Below are 24,523 nucleotides of genomic sequence, written 5' to 3' on the forward strand. Positions count from 1 at the left end.
CAAACAGAAAATAGATTTCTGTTTTAAGGTCTAAAGGGTTTGGTGCTTCTCATATGAAATTACAGCAAACCCTCAACAAAGGTTACCTCAAATAAGCAAAACATTTTCATACTACGTTAAAAACAAGGACTTGAGTGGAAAGAGCAAAAGAGACTCCGATACCTTTTTTAAATATTTTTTTTGGGGGGGGTGGCGGTGGAATCCAGAATCCAGCAAGGCAAGAGATGACTTTCTTCTTCCTACATTTTATTTGGAACCATATATAACACTGACCTACATCCTCAGCACATAGCCCTGAAGTCCTGCCTTCTTGCTATCTACAAAGTAAACAGTAATACTGAGGGGGCAAGTGGGGAAGCAAATCTCTGTATAGACACTATCCTTGCACTACCCCTTACTGGTAGAAAAATTCTTTTCTGGAAGCATATCACTAGATAGCTTCCCATACACACACATACACACACACACACACACACACCCCCCCAAAAAAAAAAAAAAGTGCCTGACTCAATAAAGTGTTCTATTTTGTAATAGAAAAAAGGATTCCTGAATATGTGCGTGTCCTCTAGCCTCCACTTCAAGAAGTTCCTGTCCATTTGCTTTTTAAGTTGGGAACGTCAAGTTCTAAAAGATGTGTCCCTGAGCAGTAAGAAGTGTCTTGGAAAAAAAGCACACCCAGGGGACAGGAGAGATCAGAAAAAGTGAATATTATCAGACTCTGGAAATCTGCCCAGATACTGAAATACTGTTGTCTGTCCTTATGTCAAACCCTACTTCAGCCCAAAGAGCGTTGAAAAATTGTTATATGAAGATACAGTATATGAAGATTAAATTCACACTTGCTTTTAGAAGACAGAGTAACAAGAACTTTAACAAATTCCCTTTTAACTTTCTTTTTTCATGTTAAAAATTAGAAATAATGATGTGACAGAGCTGCATTACGAACACCAGATCTCTGTCTAAGGCAAAGCATCTTCCTCTCCGAGAGCTGAGCAGAAACAAGAAACAGCATCAGGCACAGATGCTGCCCTTCTCAGCCAGCCCAGCCCAGAAACTTCCTTCCTCCGCCATAAGCGGACCAAGTATTTCGGCAATGGCCTGTCAACATTTGGTAGAAACTGGGAAATTAGCATACAGCTGCACCCCCAGGCTGGCAGAGGGTTCTGAACAGCACGTCAGAACTCGATAAAGAAGCAAATCAACCTGCAGCCTTGAACTGAAGACAGCATGTAACACCAAAGAATGAGACAGACATGGGGACACCCCCACACCCAACAGCTAAAGCAGCTAAATTTCCTGAAACTGGGCAGTTTCAGCATTGGGGGTGGGGAACCAGTGCTCAAGATGCAACTAAGCTGAAAATAATGACCATAATGTGGAGTAAAGTTCCATATTGTGAAGTTTCTATAACTGAAATAAGAGGAACCTAGTGTGGTTTGGGAAACATGGGGCACTTTCGTTAGGTAAGTTTATTTTCATTGAAATAACCCTGTAACACAGAATAAAAATGTAAAGGAGAGATTATTCTGTTTTCACGTTGAAAGGCACATACTTTTTGTAGCCCCACTAAATCTGTAACCCTGCACACAAGCTACAACTCGAGAGGAAACGATGTGACGTGGGACCTTCAACACCAACATACGCTCAGTGCAAAAGGCTTGGAACAAACAGTCCTGTGGGTGAAGAGGACATCTTTCTCTGCCACTAAAATAATTAAGTACCCAACAAGTACGAGACCCAGATCAGCAGCCATCCATTCAATAAACACTTAATTTCTCAGAGTTCACACTGACCAACTTCAACAGAGGCATCAACGAGCCAGGGAAGAGCCTGGGGAAATACACGGCAGCGAGTACGTGGCATCGCTTTCTGATGGCTCACTCTGTGGTGTAAAACTCCAGCACACACAGAATAACGTAATTGAAAAGGAAAATAAACAAGACTATTTGCTAAAGAAACTGGAAAAACGGAAAGATATTAAGCAGGGCTACTCCAAGTGCAGGCAAAAGCAGGGCCACTTAATTTAGAGCATTCTTCAGCCTGCAGACATCTTAGGAAAATGTCTGATCCACAGAAATCAATAATGAATAAGTGCTGTCTTTCAGTGGATCCAGGAGTTAACTCTTGTTATTTAAAAATGGACTTGAATGTAGTTGTGCTGATAAAGCACTCCCAAAATCCTCCTTCAAGGAAATAATTTCTTTTTTGTTTATTTATGAATATCTATGTTAACTTAATATCAGAACATGGAAGTGGAAACATAAATACATAAATCCAAAACCAGACACATAAATAGAATTAAACTAGATTATTTAAATAAATAATAAAATTTCTTTTTCATGTAGTCTTCAAAACAATAAATATTACTCCAATCTTAAATCCTTCAAAACACTGCCAATTAATTTTGAAGATGGGAGAAAGATGCAACGATTAAGTGATGTGCAAGGCCACGCAGTATGGCAAGAATCTGAAATGCACGTTCCCTGCCCTGTACCTGTGGTACTAGGCTACTAGGAGATCCTATGTTTTATTGCACGAAGAGCAACAAAAGTTTGAATTCTAGTAGAGTTCTGTGACTGTAAGCTGCAAGGAAGAAAAAACGGGTTTTTTTCATGTGTTCTTTTTCAGGACTACTCCAGTTAATTCTCCTGATAAGAACAGCATGGCCTTTACTCAAATGCTATCTCCCCTGTTTTTCTGTTTCTCATCTGATTCACCGTTAAAGTTTATTTTGCAGCCCATCTGAAAACTGGAGGCAATTAAATGCTCTTCAATTGGTACGGCATGTAGCACATGTATCGAGAGTAAATTTAACAACAAGACTTCTACATAACAGAAATGAAATAAAACTCATAAAAACCAAACCTTGATTGCATGGTAACATTTGCCTAGGTATGACTCAATACTTACAATTTAATTTTCATGTAATGAGATGATTTCATAGGCCTAGAGACAAAAAAGCGAGGTTCTCAGAAGTTGTGCCACACCTGGTTTGTTGTCTTGTTCTCTTACAAATTAGCTGGGTGGGATGAACCAGATTTCAAGAAAAATCAATAGCAGTCAATTTTTCTAGTGTAAGACAAACATAAAAAGTCCAAGCACAACCAGATACCGCAATTAGTGGGCCAGCTTGGCTTCAGGCTTCTGACCTAGAAGTCAGGGGGGTTGAAAGATTTCTCAGTCCCCATTAAGAAAACTTCATGATTTTCAACATGCAGGTGTAAAGACGACAACACTAAAAATAGAAGTAATCAAGAAAGTCCCAGCTGCTCACTTTCACAGCAAACTAGACGCATGCAAAAGAAAAACATGAGACTCCCTTCTAAAAAAAGAGTTGATTAAAATTTTAGAGTAATTTATTTTTAAATACACATTTTGCTTGACAACTTGCAGAACAAATTGTCACAGGGCCAGGAATAATCTAGAGCATAATAAAAGAGCACAGAAGACAAAAAAAGCAAAGGGTTTCAGAGTCTCTCCCTCACCTCGCCAGGAAAAGGAAACGACCAAAAGAGACGAGGGAGGTGTCTGCTTGCTTAGAATAAATCCAAGACCAACGTTACCCTGCAGGGCTGAGCTGATCGGGGCAGCCTGCCACCACCCCTAGGCGTTGATGCTCCTCTTCATCATCTTTATCCCCATGGCCACCTCTGCTGTGCTCACCAAGATGCCCAGGGAAACTGTCCCTGAGACCAGTCCCAATAACCCCACAGAAAACCACTTGCCTTGGCGTTTGCTAGGTGGCGGACCACGCTGGAACCAGTACAGACGTGGTCAGGGGAAGCACGCTCCTCCTTGCCATGTACGCCCTGGCTGCACAGCAGGCCATTAGGCTGTCGTTTCAACCCAACACTCCCAACAGGAGGCAAAGTGATTTGTGTTACGGGACCAACAGCTCAAGGTAGTGTATTTACACAGTCGTAAAACAGAAGGACTTCTCAGTAGGGTCCCGAGCCCACTGAGCCTACACCTGAGAGGTGCCAGAGCTCAGCGGCCAAAGGAAAAGACTGCAACATGGCAATTCGTAATCACCTTGGGCAAGGTCTCCCTAAAGGAACAGGGAAAACCTCTGAAGATGCAGCTACCGTAAGAAACAAGCGTTCATCAGAACAACAGTGCAGCTGCACCGGCTTTCTGGGCAGGACGCCCCTCGGCCAGGTACTTGTGGTAGAACTTCTTGTTTGGAGAGCTCATTTCAAATCTCCCATTCACACAACGAACCACTGACACCAAGTGAAACAACGCTTCCCCAAGACAAGGGGTTGAGAAACACAACTGCATATGTGCAAAGGAAAAAATCCTATCTCTTGCATAATAGCCAACTACCCAAACATCCACGTTTCTCTGTTAAAACTGGAATATACAAAGTTGTATAAAGAGCTATCAAAATTATGATGAGGTGCAAAGAAAAGTCTCTCAGACTTAAAAGGCTAACGATGTATTGTCTCAAGTTTTCATTTCTTCATGAGAGAAATTTTAACTTGCACCAGAATGTTTATATTTAATTCCAAAAGCTGCCATTTAAAATAAATAAATTCTAAACTCTATCCTAGACACTCAGCATACATACACACGCACTCGTTACCAGTTAATTCATTTTGCAGAATTATGACTCAGATGAACAGCTCTTCAACTGTGAGGAAAGATCAAATCAGATAATAGCTCCAGGAGTGACCCTTTTAACCAGGCATCTCCTCACTCTTGACTCATACGCCAAATTTTTCATTCACATAAACAAATGTCTCCAGGATTTCATGAAGGTGAAAGCGTTACAGGCAAATGACATGTTGCAATAGAAGAGACATTAGAAACAAGGTCTGTACAAAATCTACTTTATACTGAAAAGATAAATAACAGCTGCAGGAGCTCCAGGAAAGGAGGAGGGCAAGGGAGGAGAAGAGGAAGAGTGGATGGTCATCTCCATAGTAACTACCACTATGAAACTCAGGGGAGAACTCGTCTGAAATCTAAAAGAAGGATACTACCAGTAGAAATAGACTGTAATGCAACTGGGGGGACTACAACTTGCAAATAATTTGCCACGTGGTCAATGATCCCTCAAGTTTCAGTTTATTTAATCAGAGCCAAGAACAAATACCAAGAGAGGAAAGCAAAGAAGGAAAGCATAAAATCAAAACATAATCATGACATGGCCATTACTGTACAAATTATTTAACAATAAACACACCATTAACATAGCAAAAATACAAATTATCAGGTTAAGAAGAAGAAAAAAAAAATAGCTTCCCTCAGGAAATCCTGTGCTACTGGATGCAGCAATGGAAGAAAATAAAGGAAAAGCACTATACCAGCATAAGCTAGGCCATATATGTAAAATGTCTGTGATTTTTCTAACACAAGAGACCTGAGAAGATTCCAGAGAAGATATTTACAGTAAAAAAGATCTATGCTTTTCAAATTCAGTTCAGAGGTAGAAAACTCTCACACTGCAAAGCCTCAACGCTGGTGACAAGGACTGTCCTATTTCTGACCAGTGCTCACACCACCCCACACCCCTCATCCATTTGGGAGTCTTGAGGCTCACTCCCTCCTTGGGGTAACATCTGCTTTGGTCTGACCCGCAACAACACTCACACCCCCCTGCAGCCAGTTTTGATGGATCAGCAGTAGCCCACACTCACACTGCCATTTGCAAGGAACAGGTCAGGAATATAATCCTACCACTCATGCACCATCCAGATCAGCCACAGGTACATACAGGGTAAGATTTTCTATAGTTTATGTATGCCAAACCAGCACCTTCAAATACTTACAAAATAAAATAAAGAAATAAATAATAATAAAAAAAAACCCTAACCCCCCCCCCCCCAAAAAAAAACCTCACACCCCAAACCTCCAAATATACTTACATCTTAATGTTACAATACACTTCCATTTTAAAATATCAGAATGGTGCTCTGTTTGTTCTTGTAAAATCATTACCTCTGCAGAGCACAAAGAACAATATTATTCCAACCCAGACTTTTAACTCGGCACACATACAAAAAACACTTAGGTCAGAATTATAGCAGAAATGATGTCGTATGCAAACAGCCCATGGTAAATCTCCTCTAAACGTCCACAGAAAAGAAACTAAATGCTTTCCCATCGCCAGTTTGCTTAAATACTAGTCAAAACACAAACTAGGTCTTACAGCAGTTAGCAGCAAGATCTTCAGAGATGTTTGGACACTGGAGAAACTATAGTAATGCTACCTATTAATCATGTCAAGCCTACCACAACAAAATGAAAAATTTCCCCTGGCAAATCAGCCTTAACACCCCAAATGTTCAACTGAATCTAAAGATTACACAAACCCAGTATTACTACAAAGTAAAAAATAAGCAAGAATCATCATACCGTACTTCTCTTCCCATATTCTTCGTTTTATAACACTTCAGAAGACCACTAAAAAGCAGCCTTACTTCATAAAATTGTTAGTAAGTTTAATCTAAGAGAACTACTTACTGCCAAATATTACAGCATTTTACATCTTTATTTCAGGAACAGGTTCCTACTTTTCCTTTCTTGGCCTTTTATTCTTGCTACAACTATTTTTATCTGTTGACATCTTTTAAGCTCAAATTTTCATTTTATGCAAGAAGCTGAATCTGTTTCATTTAATTCTGAAATCTTACCCAAACCTGATGATGGTGCTGAATGTTTTCTCACTAAGTAACCTCTTCTTTTCCAAAAGAATAAGACCACTGCAAATGCTAGGATGGCTAATTTCTAGGAACCAAAATTTTAAAATAGAATCCCATTCTTTGAAATAATCTAATAGAAAAAAAAAAATCATGGCATTACCATGATTTTCAAAATTCAATTACATGCCTTTTTATTCTTCCTGGCTTTGATTTTAAGTTCATGTTGCAGAATTACGAATGGAGGATCAAGTGGACACTCATTTGTAACACATGTGAATGTTCTCCCATACCCCCCTTCGTGCTGCAGGATCATGGAAATTGATTCATGGAGTGAGCGGACGAAGCTGTGGGAGGTCTCATGAGCCTCAGTGTTTGTTTGGTGAGCATGCAACATTTTACCTGTGAGGTTAATGCCATCCAAAGCAAAAACCACACATACTTCTTCAAGTTACCCATGTTTCAAGTACTTAGGATGAGCTGGCCTGGCTTTGGAACAGCAGCAACAGCCAGAAACAGTGAAAGGCACAGCAACAAGTCCACTTCTGCTGACATGACAAAATCCCTGGGAATGTCCACCACATCTAACATTTCTTCTGAAGCAGCATGGGGCTTTGGGAAGAAAAAACACTCACTGCCTGTCCAGACACAGTCCTCGATGGAAAATGTTTTTAATGCCAACCTGTCTTTTTGAAATGCCACTAAAGTAGATTGTCCATAAATGCCTTATTCCCTTGACAGGGGACTAATAGAAAAATAATTTACAGAGAGGAACAAAGTCAAGAAGGTTCTAAAAGGGATCAGATCGGATGGGTGGCTCCTCTCCCCCAATTCTCAGTGGCAATGGTCTGTGCACTGGGCTGAGCCTGTGAACTATAAGATCAAGCAACAGCACAGATGCACGTGGGAAATTACAGAAGAAACAAGATACAGCAAAGAGTTATGTTAAACCAAACATAAGGCTAGAGTCTTATATAGACAGTGGCTTATCTACATAAAAAAAACTGTTTCACATTGACACACAAATTTGCTTGTAAAAAGTGCCTTCAGTACAGAATCAGTGATTTCCTGCATTGGCTCGGACCAGCCTCTCCCTGGTATTTCAGCAGTCAGTATCTGGACTGTCATACCCAGGGGTGAGACGTACGACACGTAAAGTGAACGACAGCAGGGATGGGTTGTTACCAAGCAGCTGAAAGAGCATTTCCCATACACAGAACCACAGAAACAACTGCCCTTGTCCCGTCTGGTTTTGGAAACTTCCTTGGTCCCTCAGGGAACAAGCCCAAGCTCAACCCCATGAAGACTCTTCCTACAGCTCTGACTTCTGAAAAGAAGATGCAGGTGAGAACAAGCAAGTTTGAATTGGACACTGCTTAACAATTCCCAGCTGATATAAACCATACCTTTGGAATTATTATTATATCACTACTCAGACAAGTTATTTACAGAGCTGCCTACCAACAAAGTTAATGTTCAGATTCTTGTACCTTGATGTATCTTGGCCTGTCAGATAGAAGAATCCACATCAACAACTTCTGTTTGCTCCTTATGAGAATACTGAAGGAACATTAATCACCTGATTTTTTCCTTTTCAAACTACATGGAATGATCTCCTTGACTTCCATTACAAAGTGGTAATCTATTTCTATTCCTGTGCAAATCTACTGCAATGGACTATTACAGTTTTGTTTATAAGGTTTGTTATTTAAATATAAATGTGCTACACTAAAAATATATTCCACTCATATCAGAATTTCCAGAGGGGGGTAAAAAAAAATAATCAAAATTATTATACATAAATCTTACTGCCATTTTGGTTTTATTGTGGATTAATGTAGTTCTTCATAAGCAAACAATTAGTGCAGATTTGCATAGCCTACTGAAATTGAAAAAAAAAAAATAGAAGCACCTGGTTGATAAGTGGGATTACATTATGTGGTAGCAGGCAACAGCTGAACACAAATACATTATATAGTGTTTCAATTAGTGAAAAGACTACTCACTAAAAAGGTCCTGGAAAAACACTTTGATATTTATGAGCAGTCTCCCGCTTTCATACCTGAGTCATAATACACTGCTCTCTCCATCACCTACAATGCTGAGTAGAAATCCCTTCACAAACTTACGTATGTGGGAACAGGATTGACCTTGTTTTATGTCTTGCATGGAAGGTGCTAAGTCTAGTGCTAAAGAGCCTGTTCATTATTACCTATAAAAACAATTTGACAAACAAGAAAAAAGAAACCAATCCCAAGTCCCCGCAATCTTTTGACAGCTCTGCTGCAAGGAAGTCTTTTGCAGCTCAAGTTGAAAAGGATAGATCACTAATAGAAACCACTTAAATTAGCAGCTTGCCTAATATGCAGAAGCTTGCCTACCCTTGACTGGCTTTTTTTTGTGCTGAGGGTACAATACGGCTCCTGCCAGCCTCGCAGCTGTGCAGCCACCAGCCCAAGGAGACCCGCACACTCGCCTCCTCAGCCACATCCTCCCACCCTGGCATTTGCCAAACCTTGACACTCATCTTGCCCCACAGCGAGCCAGTTCAGCAAGTTAAATTGGCATCTAAACCCAAAAATTTTAAGAAAAGACAAAACAGGGAAACGGAGCAGGCAGCAGGGAGCCAGCCCAAGGCGAGGGGCAGGAGCACATCCCGTGGGTTGGCCTTGCCACAGTGCACAAGCACACTTCTGTCACGTGCTTCAGACTGTTAGCAGAAATCTGCTGTATTAGAGGCTTCAGAAGATTCCTAATAAGTAATTTCTGGCCAGTCTAGCAGTGGCAGCTTAAAACACTACTGCTTCCCAGTGGGTTGTCCCTTTCTCCTGTGACCAGCAACCTTCCCTGAAGCAGAACTGGAGAAAGTCTTCTCCCAGGAGCTGCGCACACCCTTGGTCCAGGGGGGCACATCCATCTGCTCTGCTGCTCCTACAAGGGTGGGAAATTTCTTCAACCCTATTTTTCTTCAAAACCAAACAAATCTCTTTGTCCCGCTTAATGGAGAAAATATTCTACCAACAATGAAAAAAAACCCCAAATTTAAAGCTGTAATGACTATAACCTCCTCTCACTTCTCACAGCCTTCTATTAATAGAACTTCATGATAAAGAGATAAATGCCCTCGTGCATTTGGCAACACCCCATGTGCATTTCTGGGAAGGGGGCCATGTAAATGAGTAGCCACCTGATTAGTAACAGGAAGCAAGCAATAGCCTACTATCACCGAAGATTAACATACTATCACATAAAGTCTGCTCTGCACATGTGTCTTCTTGGGTAAGGTGAGCAACTGTTGCTGGAAAACATAGAGCTGTCTCTGCACACTGTTATTAATTGCCAGTGGTTGTAGTCTTAAGAGTTGCCCATAAAAATGTACAAGCAACCAGCACAGTGACCAAACACCTTTGGCCTGTTACCTATTGACCTTCTCAACTGAGAATCACAGCTGGAAACTGGAGATTAATAACAAGAACATGCAGCTACACTGAAGTTGCACTTTCTCCTTCAGCAATTACATGTTTTTACTGGTTTTGAAAACGCACGATCTTTACTCAGTGAAGACCATCCAGCCTGATGGTATACAGGCTCGATATACTAATGGGTTTTTTTCATCTCTCCCAAAAGCACTGAACAAACTAGCAACTGCTCTCCCTTAGGTGGGAATTAGACAGCACCCCATACACAACAGAATCAGTGCAACACTTGAATGCTTAGCTTTTGTCAGTTGTTAGTGTAATGCTGACACCTGTTTCATGGCTGAATGTAGTATTTACTACTCAGGATTAACCCCCTGCTTTCCCCCAGACCTGGTCACTACTAATACACACAGCTCAGATCAAAGCAAGTATTTTCCATTCTTTGAGTGTAAACTTCAAACAAATCAAGTATTTTGAAGTCCTGAGCTTGCCACTACTGCCACTGCCAATCCGCTCCCAATCCCCAATTCTACTGTAAGCAGGGCTTACAATTTTTGGATCGATCTGGAGACTCTGCAGAGGCAAAGCTGTACATGTACTTCTTTTCCTCCTTACCATCACCTGACTGACAAAAGGCACGTTGCATACTTTTAGTACTGCTCTACGATTTATGTTGCAATCTAAGTGCTATGCTTACAAATAAACGGAGATGGGACTTTCTCCGGCTGAAAACCTGCCTTTGTAGGAAGAAGCTTCCCCCCATCCCCAGAGAGCACAGGTGTTAATTACTGATCGAGTACTCACAGACTCGTTGGAGCCATTTGAAGCCTTACAGCGCCAGGCCACCGCATTCAAAAGCCTGGTCCATCAAACAAGTATCTAAGCCAGTTTCTAAACAGAACCTGCAGCATTATATTACATTAGCATACTTCCACCAGGACTGCTATCTCTTGAGTCCCATCATGACGCTCTCTTTATGGCACGTGTAGCTCTTCAATCAAGCTATGTTACTAGGAAACAGGGTTGAAACTGGGGGAAAAAATAAAAATAGATATCATAAACCTGAAGCAGTGCTTGGTTGGGGATTCTACTTTTGTGTTATGCAGCTTGGCACGTATGTGCGAAATAAGGACTACTCAGCACTAATCTCTTCACTGGTCAGCAGGCAGGCTAGTAGGGATTTACCTCCCCCACAGATGCTTGTCAGCACCCACCTACCTACAGCTAAGTCCTCTGACTTGTAACTCACTGGAGCATCCACCGCCTAGTTTTGACCCAAAGAAAATCGACACCAGAGATAGCTGGCATAGCGAGACCACGAAGCAATGCTAACTGCTAGCAAATTCACCCTCCACTCAGCTTGCTACCGCAACTGGCACTTGCTATTCCTCCAGGTTCTTGTGCAAATTGTCTCTGAAACTGGAAGCGTTTGGATCAGCTGTAAGTGCAAACTGAAAACACACACATGCTGCACACATGCATGAATCTATCTCCCCATTCCGTTTAGATAACGTGACTTGCTCTAGCATGGGGGAAAACGCTGCCAGATCAGTTCACTGAACTGACTGACCTGGGGGCCAGAATACTGCCAGATACAACAGCTACGAAGAGAAGGGAAGAAAAAACTGGGAAGAAACTGTTTGCTTCCACAACACCAGCCTGCCATAACACTGAAGAACTGCAAGGTCAAACCAGAGCCTTAAACTATGAAACCAACTGGAGCCCCTCACAACAGCATCCCTTATTTACTACGCTTACTTGCTTAGCGCTCTTTTTGTTTCTGTCACTGGTGTGAAACACAAGTGACCTATTTCTTTAGAAGATGACAGGTTAAGGTTTCCAAACGAAACATTCCTGCCATACACTAAAAAAAAAAAAAACCAACCAACTATAAAAACCCCACAAGCCACAGAAAAAAGAAATAGTAATTTACATATAATGCATGGTTCAAACATCACAGGAAACCTGGTACTCAAAACTCACTGTGTTGTGTACAATTTTTTCCAAACACGTATGCTTCACTAAGTGCACTAATTCTTAAAATCATTTCACTGCATATAACACCAGCTATATACCACAGTATTTCAAGAAGACAAATACTCATTTTGCAGAGGGGGATAAACTGCACGAAGTACATGCTAAAGCTATAGCGTTTAAATGTGTATTTTTAGTGCAAGTCTGCCATTAGTTGTACACACAGCTGAACAGACAATTGAAAAGTTTGATTTTGAGGAAGCCCAGGGGAAAGACAAGGAGGGCACAATTTCTGAAATCTTGACGAGCTGAGGCAGTGAACCCATAGATGCCATTTCAGTCCCATTCCCCTCCTCATCCTCCTGCATATCCTTTGTCCACCCAATATTCCTGGCACAACTCTGCATGGGATGCCAAGATGACCTGGACTGAGGAAACGTTACATATTCAGCTAAACAAAACAAAAAACCTAAAAGTAAACAAGGAAGATGGCATCACAACACTCAACGTGCTGCAGCAGAGCTTAAGAGAAGCAGCCCAGAAAAGGTCTGTCTGCAAAGAGGAAGCTGGGGGAGGAAAGAAGTAGATAAAAGTCTGTGTTGGGTGTAAATGGAAACAAAACAGGAACGTTCTCCTTCACAGCAACTGCAGCAACAAACGCAGTATTATTTCAACAGTTCATGATGCATGAAGAACAGAAATGATGCCTTGCCTTCCACAAAAGCCAGAAAAATATTTTTCACCTTGGCTTCTGTTCTGGGAGTTTGGTTTGGTTTGATTTTAACCCAAAAAGAAGGCACTGAGTTCCCTATTATTAGACCTGAACCACCCAGCTGCTTCTCAAGTGGTCTGAATTCCCGCAGCCAGAAAGTATCAAATACTCCTCAAAAAACCATGTCACACACAATACTCAAATGTAGTTTCTTGGGACCAGTGATGCAGCAATGCCACTCATTTCTGAAACTAGACTGTGCCAGACACCAGAAGCCCAGGACAACATAAGAGACAAGCCCTCCTGCCCCCTGCCAGCCCCAAGGGACGAAGGGGATGCCCCCTTGGCTGCACCAGTGGCTGCCCCTGCAACCATGCTGTGAACAAGAGATGAAAACACACAGGTCAAAAATAAAAAAAACTGGCAATAAGCCTCTATCAGTCTTCCTCTCACTATTACTTTTAATCTTAACCAGCTCGTTGAACCTACTCATGGTGTGATGCTGCAAGCGGTTGTGTCAGCGTGGCTGAGGAACGAGGGGACAAAGCAAGCGCAGAGGGCAGCAAAAATTCCTTAAGATAACATGCAAACAACAGTGGGAACACCATGAAATGATGACCATTGTCCCCCAGGATCACACCTACAGTGGATGTCACCTAAATTTCTATGCAGAAATAATTTTCAAGCTTCCATTGTATCTCATAAACCAAAAATAAACACACAAATACTCCTCTCTTGACCAGCAGTAGGATACAATCAATGTCTTACAAAACTTTTACCAGTATGGAAGATGATACAAATTTTATTCTGATACACCAGAGAAGTTACATGGGCATATTAACTAGTTTGCTCCTTGGGAGGTAGAAAAGGTAGTGGGGACCAGGGGTGGGGGACACAAAAACAGGAACAGGGGGGTGTCCAGGAAAGCACCACTGTCCTCACCCCATCAGGTCTCTCAGGGGAATCATAAGGTCACGCATAAAATAGGAATACTTCTTTTGTTTGAAAGAGAACTTTATTTTACAGTTCATTTTGGCTTGGGGCTAGGGTGCAAGGACTGTGAGGGAAAAAGGTTGAGAAAGCATTTTCCGTTTCTCTCTTTCAAGTGGCATTTTTCAGACAGCCTGTTTTTAGTTCTTACTTCACACAGAGAATGAGACTCAGCCTCCTGCATTCTCAGCATATTTTCTATAATAAACTGGCTTGAGTCCTACGATCTTAAGCCACATTTTGCACATTCAGGATAAGAACTCGTAAGAGTTCAACAAGGACCTCATAAACTGACTTCTGGGAAAGAGGAGACAGCTTGCTAAAGCAGTATGTCAGAGTAGTTCCTTGCAACCAGTACCCACCACACTGCCTTACTATGCAATTCCTCTTCTCAGAAGCGTCTGTTTTATTTTTTTAACTTCACACAGTTTCATTCAAGAAAATTAAAAATAACAACAGTAACACTAACTACTTCAGCAATGCTTTCCTTGAAATTACACACATACATATTGACATGTTCCTGAGAGACCAAGGCTGGTGGAGGAGGAGGAGGAAGGGCAGGAGGGGAGAGAGTCTTAAGGCATTTAATTTAGCGATTGCCTACTGCAAAAGAACCACCTGATTTTCCATGCTTTCCAAAACAAGAACCATCTACACCAATGGATGAAGCAAAATTTACTATATCCTCACTGTTACTAGAAGGACTCCATGCTGGCAAGTCTGTTTATAGCAGCGTATTATGTACAACTGTAACAACCAGACCTACTCAAAACATATTCACAACCTTACAGCACAAAAGAGACAAAGCAGAAAGGCTATACTTTAATCATAATGCACTACTGACCTTTTCCTCGAGGGCCCTTCTTCAAAATCTGAAGAACTAACATCATTGCTTGTTGAGGACACCTGCGATGCATCATCCTTCTCATTCTCCAGCTGTTCTGATCCCGGTCCTAATCCTTTAGATTGGCCATTAGTGAGAAGTCCTGCAAATGTGACAAAGTAGTACACAATATTCAAAACCTGCATTACCAGTGCCAAATGGATTTTATAAAAATTCATGTGTGACACTAACAATAGAGAGCTGTCCAAAGCAACCATCTTGCAGAGAGACATACTGGTAAGATTGCTTTTGCACAGAGGTACTCCAATAAAAACATACTTGACTGCGTGTTTCTGGTTTGGTTAACTGTAAGGCCCCAATCCCAAATAACCACAGTATGGGTGTTTGCAGTAGTATTTATAATCTTGTCACATCCCACATTTGAAAAGAGACACAGCTTATTCAAACTCATCCTTTTTGTTTTAATTTTTTCTCCCCTAGAACTCCAGTTGACTGGCATATATTAGTCTTTTGCATTTATCTATAGATCAATATAAAATTAAGCTGCCATTTGGTCCAATTTGTTGTTGTCTTCTCTTCACTCTGCTGCTTCCAACTACTGCAATTTATGATCCTTTAAAAAAAAAAAATCCTAAATCCCAAAGGGGTGAACATCAAACGCCTGTTTCTCGACTCTTGTTTCTTCTGGCCAAGTGTCGCTCATCTACAGAAACTCCACACTACCACCAAGGGTACACAGGGCAGGGGAAACATCTGCCACAGCTGCCTTCCCTTCTGTGCCTTTTCCGTCCCGGAGGAATACTACAGCAAACAGAGTCACATAGATGGAAGACAGTGTTGGGCCCTATATGAGGGTAACGCTTAACGTACTTTGCACATTCTACTTAAAAAAGTAACTACAATATAATATAACTCTCACAAAGAACAGCAGAGAGACAGTGAAACCACTCAAGGAAGAATTAAAATAGTAACATACTCTTCAATAGGCAATGGAAAGAAAATTACTAACTATTTTATCAGCTCAGTATTTACTCAGTGTTTGAAGAGCTTATTACCAGAGAAGCCCCAGTCTTATCCAGAAGAATGCTTTCCCCCTTTCCATAATTGCACCTTAGCAAAGAAAATGGGGGGGGCGGGGAGAGCCGACCCCTTCCAAGGTAAGCCAGGCAGCAAGGCTGGTAAAAGGACTAAACCAAAAACACTAATAATAAACAGCAGTTCAAAACTTTCCATCAGCGCTCCACTACTTCAGACCTCTGTCTTCAGGAACACCACCGCTTAGCACAAGCGATGCACTTCGTCATCACATAACCGAGCCTTTGACCACGCTCTGCTGCAAAGAGACACTAAAGCACAAGCAGGGCAAGCGCAAGGCACCCCTCTGGCAAGCTGCCTGCTCTAAGCACTGGCACCTTGGCCCCAGCCATGGCCAAACAGCCTTTCCCTGCGCAGCCATTGCTTCACTGCTTGCTCGGGCACTACAACTGCATGCCGTACACCACGTGCTCCGAACATTTCAGTCCTTCCAATTCCAACCTCATCACTCTGCCTGCCCATTTTTGAACAGTCTAATCCCAAGTCTGCATCGTACCGCTGCATCACATTGCTCTCTCCCTTTTCCAGTCAAAGTTTGATCTTACTCAGTCTGACCTACACCAAATTTCTCTTGACTTGGAGTCAGAAGTGGCTACATGCTGCGGTTTTTGCAGTTTTAAATACACCACCTACAAAGCAGAAGCCTGGATATTTTATTTTTTTTCTTGTGGGGTAGATGCAGTGAACTGGTAGCTCAATTTTTTTCTTTCTAATACAGAGCCCACAAAGCAAAAGTTGAAACTAAGCACCAATTTTTGCATTAAAATGTCTCTTCTAGCCAGCCTGACTGGCAGGGAAAAGTTAAATGACCCAATTTACATTTTCACTCCCCTTTTGTTAAATTCCTTTTGACACTTCCTTTCCATTAAAGAGATCTCAAACTGTGACTCAACAAATAATACAAATTTCAGTATAAGCACATGATACTACACCAGGGTTTGTAATGTAACACAATGATACGATGCAGGGTGACAGCATCCCTTCAAAGCATTCCCAAGGAAATGAAGGCGACCTTTTAAAAAACATTGAATAGATTGTATTTCTATGGTGAATTCACCCTCACTAGAAGCCCAAGTGCCCAAGTTTATTCTTAAAACAGTTTCAACTTTTGCTTTGCATTTTTCCATGAAACCACTGTCAGTAAAATTTACAATTTTTGAACTCCAGAGAAGTCTAAATCAAGCATATCATTTGAGGCCTTATACTCAGTAACTTAACTCTTATGGCAGAATTTGATCAGGTTTTCCAAAAGCAGTATTTGTTCTGGAGACTTGCCATATGTAAAACCCAGCAACCTGAAGTATGTGAGTCAAGAAAATCACCTTTTGGGCTGTCAACTCGCACGCACTTGGAAAGCAATTTTTATTCATCCTTTCACCCTGCCAAACCATCAGTGCACTTGGGAGACAAGCATGATTTGTGTCCCTTAAGGAAAAATATCAGTTTGTCTGCTATTATTCATCATAAACAGCACCACCCCAAACCTGGTAATATTGCAGGTAACTGGTTAGCTACCATCACCTGAAACCAATTGAAACACATGCCCTAAAACAAAGGCATAAAACTACAAATGAGAGACACCGATAAGTAACGGGAACGGGTGTTGTGTGTTCTACAGGTTTTCAGGGCCAGAATAATTGCAAAATCCACGCCAAGGTGATGAAAGGCACAGACAGCCACGGTCCGCAGCCTCCTTCCAAGCACTGGAGAGAAAGCACAAGCTGAAGCAGGCTGTTATAAAGTTTATTGCCACTCAATCATTTTTATACCAAATGTGTTCAGTTTGCCCCCAGATACCTTTTCCTTCAAATGCCACTCCTGCTCTCTCTAACTGCGATAAACCACGTTCTTTTCTGCTGCGCATCAGTTGTGAGCTATGAAGGGTCTGGAGGGCCCAGGACAGGATGGGGACCCCACAGTTGTGCCAAGTGACACTAGGGCACCCCCATCACCATTAATGAGTTGGCACCGGTGCAGCCGACGGGACATACAGGTCTGCTGGTGCACTGCAAGAACAGTCTGGTGCGCATCAGTCCACGTGGGCTTGACTCTCCAAAGTCAACCAAGCTACAGGATGCAGCAGGCATCTGCGTTTCTTAAAAGCCAAGTACTGCAATTGTACATGTATATAAAGAGGGGAAAGCAACCAAGCAAGAAAATACTCTTTTGCACAGTCTGAGCTGAACCACTCTCTAATCCTGGCGACTCTGGAGCACGCAGCTACACTCCAGGAACCAGCAAGTCATCAAGAGCCAAATAAAATCAAAGGGACAAATAGATCCTTTACTGCTTTTCCATGGTTGTGCCCTTCAACCTCTCGATCACAATTCCAGTGAGCCCTGGCTCATGGCAAAGCCGGTGACTGGTGACAGTCTCAGCTGCTGGGGAGCTGGGGGCAGCTGCCTGCCCCTTGCCCACCGGGCTCATCTCAGCCCCAGCTCTGCCTTTCTCCCCTGGCAGCTGCACTCATGACCGACCACAAGGCCCGAAGAACCAGGCAGAATAAATCAAGTTTGACAAAAACAGACTTTATTCCTGGAATATAAAGTGTTTGTTTTAAAAGTCAAATTAGATTTCTTAATACTTTTTTTAAAAAAACTACACCTCATTAAAATTGAATTTGAAGGTACAGTGACTTGGATTATAAGTCAGTTTAGGATTTCATATATTAAAATTACTTACGTGAAATAATAATTTATATATAGAGTGGAGCAGTGCATATTTGCTGCCAAAGTTTAAAAGGAACTGAAACACCAAACAGCTCAAAGGCACTGAATAAACACTGCTTTAACTAAGTCAGTAATAATGAATTATTTAATTAAGTCAGAAATACAGGAACTCACGTATCAAATGACATCCGTGGTCCCTTAAATACACTGTCCTGGCTCTAACTGATGAAGACTAGATACTTTAAGAGAAAAGCCAATTACTAATTTCTAGTAATTAAAAAGGGTAGCTTAAAACTGAACCATAGAGATCTCAATATCCTTTCTAAAACATATCTTAGCACATAAATGTCAGCTTCACAGTTTTGCTGAATTCTTCCGCATACATTATGATGGCAAACTGCAATTTTAGTTACATGCTGTTCAAAAAGACACACACACACACACACAAATCCACTTATCCGTTTCTAACTGCATTGAGAAAAATGTGAATATATCACAGCAGACGTGAATATTATGTCCATTTTGTCAGAAGCTGGGGAAAGCAGAAAAAGCCTTTCTGCCTTCTGCACCCCAGTCATTCATCAGGACATTTCTAGCACCTCTTTTTTATGTTTTCAAATCTGTCTGCGGCTACAGGTTTGTTTGTATGTTTTTTCACATGCAGGAAGGCTCTGCAATGAGCTGAACTGTACCCTCCAGGGTGATCCAGACAGATACACATCTCATGGCTTTACCAACTTTGCAGAGCACGCTCCCTCGTGTTCCCACTGCACCTCACTACCCCCTTTGCTTCTTCCCTGTCGCTGTTAACTGAGCAGAGGTCTTGCTGAGCCTTCTCCAGCAACAGCCATTTCCTTCCACCAAAAACAGAGCGTGTAAGGGACAGTTAAATCTGCTTGAATGAGCTTACGTCAGTGGGCTTGCTCCAACTCAAGCATATCACTTTTCATTATAGCCTAGCAAATACAACTCACTATTGCAGTGCAGGCAGGGCTTAATTTATATTGGTGCAGATTCACCAACCTTACTATTTTGGGGGATGCACACGTACTTTTAGCAGCAATCTACAACTCTATTCTCAAAGCCATGATCTAACCCATCTCCAAGTCATCTAGAGAGACGTCTGACAGGCGTGGGCAGGGCAGGCCTTGAGAGCACCTGAACACACCATGCAAAATCACAGGACCTGGGAATGCACCATACAATAAAACACCATGGAAGTATAAACACGTCGGATGAAAACAGAGGAGGAAGAGAGAAGCAGAAAGCAGCAACATAAGGGAAGACAGAAAAAATGCAAGTGAGGGATTGGAGATGCTTAAGTGGGTTTTAAGAATAGATAAGATTGCAATTACTGGTATGTTCTTCATTATTAAAGTTACTGAATAATCAAGAAACGAAAGGGGAGCATCTGAATGAATCTCAGTATCACATGGTTAGCTGAACACAGTACTTGGGTGAAGGGATTTTCACAGTGTTTTTGAAACACTATTTCTGTTAATGTAGGCATGGAGCTAAAGCTTTCTTCACTTATGGAGTAACATGCCTGTCCAAACTTCAGCTGTGCAGTCTTGGGAGCTGTACAGGAAAAGCTTTGTATATAAAAAAAGAAAAAATATTAGTGATTTTCTTCTTTTTGCACTGTCCCATCTAGGAGAGCAGCCACAGACTAGAAAATTAGAAAGTGAATGGTTCAATTGCAATGTTAGAAAGCTAGGGAGTTAACCATTCCACACCATGGTCTGAAAGGTCTGCGCTCCTTGAATGTGTACAAACTCTTGGGTGTAACTGCACTGTGGCAGACCACCAACACGAGTTCTGTGCCTCAGATACGGAGGAGGAAGTTACTACCTTCAGCTCTTTAAGAATTTACTCTGGCCCTTAGTTTCACACAGGTAATATTCTGTATGAAAACAGATATATAATAAACTGACAGCTCACCTCCACCTCTTGTTTCCCTTTTTTATCTAAGAACTACAGGACAGAACAGTTTATTCTGAGCTACAACTTTATACACGAGTTTACTTGCAAAGTATGGTTAATGAACAGCCCTCACCCATTTTCCAGAAGTATCAGACTAAGAGCTGCAATACAACACAAATTCACATCCCGTTGTCTGTAACCCTAAATTTATCTTCTAAAAAACACCCTTATATACTAGACTACGTGCTAAAACACTACCAAAATCTTGGTAGGCACATTAAATAAAACCATTAATCATTTGATGCCAGTTAAAACATACTTGTATCTCTAAAACATCTGCAGTCTGCATTAATCAGCATACTGTACAGAGTTACTGTGTTTAGCTGTTGTATAGCTATGCACAAAAGATAATTTAGTTTTATAGTGCAAATGCCATCTGTCACATTGTCACAGCATGACAAGGTATCACATTACATATTAAACAGACAACACGCCTTGAAAATAAGGCCTATTTTCATGCCACGGTTGTCTTAGAGACTGAAGAACTGGGTTTTCATGATAGTAACATAATTTAAAAAGAAAACAAACCAAAACATTTTTCGCTGGGATGAGAGATACCAACTCCCTGTTCTTTTTTTTAGGGAGAGCTGTCATAAAGAAAACTGCTATTTTGATCTCGTTTGGTAATGCAAAACCCTAACAGCTTTCTGTCTCTAAATTAAAAAAACCCACAGCATTAACATTGCTTATACCACATGATGCTCTGTGTTGCCACCACGATGGTAATTAACGGTACATGGCCTTTTCAGATGACAAGCCACTGGACATTAGGTTGATTGTGGTACATAACGGAGCATATGCATAAAGCAGTACTGCTATGCCAAAAACTGTTAGCAAATAGCTTGTACAGTCTTCATAAATGAGTAGAAGAATGCTTTTATATGTAGATATACATCATTACTATGGAAGCCAAGCATGAATGACATTACAGCACAAGACATGTTTGTCAGCCTGTCAAATGACAAGATCACCAAAGAGAACTGATTAAATAATACAGGCTGAAAGATGCTCCTTACTCCCATTACATCTCCACCCAAAATTGCTATTAAGCAACCAAAGACATTCATGTGACTTTGTGTCTTGCACATGAGCCCATTATCAAGTACCTGTTAGCAGCGTTAATTGAAATTACATTGTTCTGGTGTTTCAACAGAACACTTTAAAGGGTGTTTTGTTTTGTTTTCATCTGGAGGAGGGGGGGTGGTAGTAAACTCACAGAAATAAGAACATAACAGTCAAAAATGAACCTAATTTAATTCTGCCAGGAAACCACCTCAGGCCATAGGACATACTTCAAGCCTCAGTTAAACCATTAATGAAATGTGCATCTGGAAGAAATTTTAAAACAAACAAAAAAAACAAACCAAAAAAACAACCTAAGAACACCTGCAACATACCATATACAGAGAAAAAGCTCAGCTGAAGTCTGTACTTCTGTTACTTTAGATTTATTTTAAAAAAATCTATTCAAAAGGATGCATCTCTCTGTTTAAAGACCTTTCTTTGCTTTTAAGGACACGATGAAAATGCCTGAGTCCCTGATTCCCCCAGGGAATCATCACACGATGCCTTCTGGCACCTTATTCTTTGTAAGGCAGAATGGAGGCCACCAGCCTGGGCTCCGTGGTGGTGTGGCCTGGATGAAGGAGGGAACAGGAGGACCAAACAGGCTGAGCAGCAGAGTAGGTGTTCATACGTAGGTGAAGGAGATAGCAGCAGTAATGCTGACTCCCCAAAAGCTGGGGGAACAAACAAATCTCTCCTAAATCCCCTTTGTACAAATGCAGAGAGCTGACTAAGAGCTTAAAACCACAGGTAACTACCTTGAATTTTCCCAGGTTTTTTTTTTTTTTAATTATTATTTTAAGAGGGGGGGGAAGGGAAACCCAAGGAACAGCTCCCCAAGACCCCAAAGGTAGGGCTGTGCCGAATGAAGCAGAACAGAGAGGCGGAAAGAGAGCTGATGGCCACCACCCTGCCAGCTGCTCCCTATCTGTTTTATCGGTACCACTGTGCTATCAAGCTCCTACCGATTGCCCCTGGAGCTGTATGATAAGGGCAGAGCAGCAGCTCTTCTAATAAGTAGGTACCAGGCCATGTAAAGGTCATTAAGTTTTGACAAACAGAAACAATAAATTTTATAGTACCATATGCACTCCCTGTTAGCACTGGGGAAACAAGCACCACATAACCTACCCACGTGTCACCAGGGAATCACAGTATTTGATGCATGTAGCTTGCATCCACCTCGGCCCCCCTTGGCTGCAGTCAGAAAGCTTTGGAGGAACAAGAGGACTCCAAATGCAAGCTACAGGTCTCTGCCCTTCAGAGAGCTGTGCGTGGAGAAGGCATGAAGCCCTCTGCCCAAGCAAGGGAACACCATCACCAGGAGGAGAGCCCAGTCGGGATGTGGGCAGCTGGACTTTATCCAGATGCAGCCACCGCCAAGCAGGTGCCCCTGGAGAGGTCACCTCCCCTCCACACAGCTCGGCTCGCCCACCTGTAAAATAAAGGTAATGAGATCAGCCCCCAGGGTGAAGCGCAGCAGGGGTACAGAGAGTGAGCGCGACACGAGATGCGGGTTATTATAAAATCCCTCAGTGCTGTGTGCCTCGTGTTGATTTTGGCATTGGACAAAGTGGTTTTACTTCTCCCTGAGGAGAACAAGTGCCCTTTGCTTTGCAGCTATGCCAGCGACATCTGTCCTGCAGGACATTTTCTCTCATTTGGTAATCACATACACAATCTGGAAACAGAGTTAAGTGTGCATTTTATTTGAAATTACAGGCACAAGCAGGTCCACAAGTGTAGTTTATCTCTATTTAGTTCAAGGGTATCAGTGATAGAAAAATCAGCATAACCACTGAGAGAGAGAAATGTCTAAATTCTCTGGTATTAACCAAATTATCAGTGACACAAATAATTTATTCTTCGGGGTTTATGCCAAAACCGTCATGTCTTGTTTATCCTGCCTTTTCTGGGGAATTTTATGGCTGAATGGAGAACCAGTGGGCTAACATCCCACGAGAGGGGAGAGTCAAGAAAACTCTCAACATGCCTGTGAAAGAAAGCATTTCATTTTGAAATGTTTTGTTCCTTCCGCTTTTATTTTGTTTGTGTCTATTTGACCGTTACATAGAGAACAGTTATAGACTCAGCTTCCAAAATATTTTTGCTTGTTCTTCACAAATATCTCTTCATGTGAGGAAGAGAACGTAATTTATTCTGGTAAATAAGAATTAAGTAAAGCAAGCTAGTCAGCATTTTAGGTCTTTGCCACCTCTATGTGAGCACCAAGTGAGGGCAGTTCCTCCCCAGTCTGAAAAACTTTTACAGATCCATCTTTGCTGTAATACACCACTAGCAGTCCCGGTTTTTAGTTGTTTCCCCTACCTCACCATCACAGGGATATGCTTTTAGACTCAGCGACACACCTTACCCCGTTTCAGAGTTATGCTTCCACTAGGAATGGATGGACAAAGGAACAATAAATCCACACTTTGAAAATATCCATACCTCAGCACCCAGGGACCAGACAGATTAGTAAAAATGGTGAAAAAAATTTTTAAAAAGACATTCTGCTATTTTAAGTAACATGAGAAGGAAAGCTGTGCCAAGAGCACGTCTCCAGACAACAGCTATTCTACACTAGAAAGTAAAAATTAGCAATTGTGCCTCCACAGAGTATAAACAAAGCAGGAAGAAAGAAGGTGAAGGCAAACACAGTGAAGCAAGGAAGAGCCTGCTAATTGGAAGAAAATATAACATACGAATGTGCAAATAAAACAACAAGGGAAATAAAAAAGCATGCAATGCCTCACTGCTAACAATGAATACTTGGGAGCCTGAAAAGGGAGAGATGTGCAGCTAAACCCTAGAGGCTTAGCAAAGCTTGGCTATATTTGTTAATGTTTCTAGGAAACCCTTCCAGACTGTGTAATTTGAAAACTGCGTATCTGCATGAAACCGGATGCAGCAGCAAAGCAGCATCTTGATGAACATTTGCCACACGCTTTTCCTCTAACGAAGCACAGTTCTTGCTGACCTGCGGTGAGGGATCACACCAACAGGCCGGGCTCATCATCTCGGCACACGGAGGTGACAAAAGGCCCGTTTCTGGAACCAGTGTCACGGACAAGCCAGCATCTTCCCCCTGCAAAGGCAGCTGGTGGCTGCAGCAGGCAGGGACCAGG

At 41.7% G+C, this 24,523-nt stretch overlaps 1 protein-coding gene across 1 annotated transcript in view; it reads right to left on the minus strand.

Annotated features, from left to right (window-relative positions):
* The window catches only part of JARID2 (jumonji and AT-rich interaction domain containing 2), a 100,319-nt gene extending 85,594 nt beyond the window's left edge, over positions 1-14,725 (minus strand). Inside the window, exon 1 of the mRNA XM_055799230.1 lies at positions 14,584-14,725. The gene's annotated coding sequence lies outside the window, so the exon portion shown is untranslated. The remainder of the gene's footprint in view (positions 1-14,583) is intronic.
* Between the last annotated feature and the right edge of the window lie 9,798 nt (positions 14,726-24,523).

The sequence above is a fragment of the Falco peregrinus genome, chromosome 3 (assembly GCF_023634155.1).
Source record: "Falco peregrinus isolate bFalPer1 chromosome 3, bFalPer1.pri, whole genome shotgun sequence".
Classification (NCBI taxonomy): Eukaryota; Metazoa; Chordata; class Aves; order Falconiformes; family Falconidae; genus Falco; species Falco peregrinus.